This window comes from Lactuca virosa, chromosome 4, assembly GCF_052849685.1.
Source record: "Lactuca virosa cultivar CGN04683 chromosome 4, Lactuca_virosa_CGN04683_v6, whole genome shotgun sequence".
Taxonomy (NCBI): Eukaryota; Viridiplantae; Streptophyta; class Magnoliopsida; order Asterales; family Asteraceae; genus Lactuca; species Lactuca virosa.
The window spans coordinates 314411381-314414420 of record NC_136429.1 but is presented as its reverse complement, the minus strand read 5'-3'; the positions used below and the strand labels follow the sequence as shown (position 1 = coordinate 314414420).

The 3040-nt window shown below is 37.7% G+C and overlaps 1 non-coding gene across 1 annotated transcript; it reads left to right on the top strand.

Moving 5' to 3' along the window:
• Positions 1 to 654: 654 nt before the first annotated feature.
• LOC145110338 (small nucleolar RNA R71) lies at positions 655 to 761 on the top strand. The gene has a single exon (XR_013709720.1). It is a non-coding gene; the product is annotated as a small nucleolar RNA R71 (small nucleolar RNA).
• Positions 762 to 3040: the final 2279 nt, after the last annotated feature.

The following is a 3040-nucleotide window of genomic DNA, read 5'->3' as shown; positions in this document are numbered from 1 at the left end:
TTTATTAATTCCTGCTGTTCTATCATTATGGCGTGATGATTCTTCATTATAGTTCTTTGTTCTTCCATTGCAGCGTCAGTGGCATCATGTCTTTTTTCTGAAGCTTCCATGAATTTCATCAATATGGTCTCTAATTCTGATTTCTTCTCAGCTAGTGGTTGCTCTCTTTGGTAGAAGCCCCGGCCAGTTTGCCTAAATTTCTCTTCTTTTTGCTTCTTGTATTCTTCGTAAGGCAGCCACTCCCTCTTCGGTTTTCTCCAATCTTCATCATATTTGTCCCCACTCGAGTAACATACTTGGGCTTTCTTGTTTCCATATTCATCCATATTGCAATCCTTTGTCAAGTGTGGGCCACTACATCTTTCGCAACCAACTCGAATTGCATGAATTGATTGGTCCATTTGGGTCAATCTCTTATCCATAGTGCTAAGCATTGCCATTACAGCAGCCATCTCTTCAGTCTGTGTACCTCCACCGCCTTTTATTCCATCACGCCCTGTGTTGTGATACTCACGAGAGTGCCTTGAAAACTCTTCAATCAGCTCCTTGGCCTGATTTGGGTTCTTCTTTGTTAGTGGTCCTTGCGAATCAAGGAATTGTCTAGTCATGACATTCACCCCATCATAAAATATTGACATTTCTTGCTGAATATTGAGGTCATGTTGAGGACAATTCCTTAACAACCCCTTGTAGCGTTCCCAGGCGTCGTACAATGACTCCCCCGGATTTTGCTCAAAGTTGGCAATTGCCTTCTTGAGTTTAGAGATTTTGGAGGGTGGGCAAAACTGATCTAGAAACCTCTCACGCAACTGGGCCCAGGTGGTGATTGTACCGGGTGGGAGTGCCTTCAACCAGTCTTTTGTTGCTCCCTTGAAAGTGACTGGTAGCATCCTTAGCAAAGCTGTCTCCCTTGGGATATTGGGAGTATTAAAATAATCCGCAATATCGTTCACCTCGTCTAAGTGTTTGAAAGCATCCTCGTAATCCTTCCCGTAAAATGAGATATCTTTCAGTGCAGTAAGGATATGTCCCTTCAACTCAAATGTGGTATTGGGAGGAATCGTAGGATGTACTAAACCCGGCCCCACATCATCTCGAATGCGCTTTTTGTAGTCCCCCATGGCCATCTCATCTATATTTGCCATCTCGTTCTCCGGCTCGTTCTCGGGTTCACTCGTATAAAGGCCAAATTCTGTGTCGGATTCGTATTCGGATTCGTGTGGAATAGGAATTGGACCAAGTTCTTCAACTCTGCCTTTATCCTTTGGGGTTGAACTTGACTCTCCTGTCTTCTTTCCCGACTTCCTTGAAAAGGCTGATTTTAGTTCTTGCAATGGCGTCTTCTTTGGCGTGTGATCTTCCTTCGCGTTCTTATTCTTATTTTTGTGAAGGGCGGACTCCGGATCTTCAAGTGGAGGCACCAAAGGTGTGTTAGAGCCTCTGGTCATGAACTCCTGCAAACTAAACAAAATAACAACGTAAAAACGAACTAAAATAGAAAAATATACTACAAACTAAAGAAAACTAAAAATTACAGTTCTCACGTCGTGAATCTGTAAGATTCACGTCGTGAGTCCTGTAACATAAAAAATTCAAACCTTGCTGGAAAATTAACTTTTTGCAGGTTTTATCCCACAAAAAGGATCGATTAACCCAAAGCAAATAAATAAATAATAAACTAAGCCGTTCCCCGGCAACGGCGCCAAAAACTTGATGTGCACGGAAGTACCCACTAATTTTAATATTTATAACCTAACAAACTTAGACTAACTATGCACTTATAGGCAGTGTACCTAGTCAGATTACAGTATAGCTTAGGTAAGTCGGGTGTCGATCACATGGAATGGTGTTCTTAATTAATCTATTTACCACTAAATTAATCTAATTATTAACAAGCTAAAAGGGTTTTTATCTAATTTTGCAAGTTTAGATGAACTTAATTCTTTAACAAAAACTTAATCAATAAACAAACACTTCTGTTAGTTCGAATCCGCTTTCGCTCAATGGTTATACATTAGTTAGGACTATTACTGTTGGTTACCAATTAAAGAAGTATTAGCAATTTAGTTCTAAATATACTAATTATTAATCAATTCATGTAAATCTATGTATGGTCACACAATAGTTAACACAAAATCAATTATTAAATAAGATTGGAGCCATAAAAGATTGATTAATCAAAACACAATTACAGTCATAATATGAGTTCTCTAACACACCTTAATTCAATGATTCAATTACTTATCTAAGATTGGTTTGATCTTAGCTCTAATAAACTAGCGTTCACTATATTATTAGGTATTCAAATTCATGCAGATTTGTGTTCATTAACTACACAGAACAAGAATTTAAAGCAATCAAATCATTAACTAAAGCATGCTAGGTAAAATCAATCAACACAAGCATATCACCAACAAGTAAAGTCAAATCTAATGCATTAAAACCATGAGTTCCAGCTTCATCTAACTAACAGAAGCAGCTAGATTTAGCTGGACATACTAACAGCTAAACAAACAAAAACTATAATCAAAGACATGTTTAAGTGTACCAATCTTTTAAGCCAAATTATGAACTTCTTCTTCCTTGGTGTTAAACCCAACTTCCAGGTCTTCTTTTCCTCTGAATTTCGTCTCCAGGAACCCTTCTCAGTCAGCCAACCTCCTCCAAGTCGTAGGGATCAAGGATATATATAATATTGAAATTCTCCTGATTCACCTCGTGAATATTTAAGATTCACCTCGTGAATGCGTAAATATCCGTATACAACACGGATTCCTGATCCGCGATGTTTATCTTCCAAAAGCCATACTCACCTCGTGAATCTCATAATATTCACCTCGTGAATGCGCCATTTTTCTGATTTTCTTGTCTTTCAAGCCTTCAACCTCCAAAGTTCCATTCTTTAACGCTTTTAGTACCTTTTCTTCAAAATGTCTTCTTTTTTGCTGCAAAATATAATTTAACCTTATAAGTACCATTATTCTATACAAATGACCAAAATATATATAAAAATGTACTTAAATATTACCTAAAAATATGT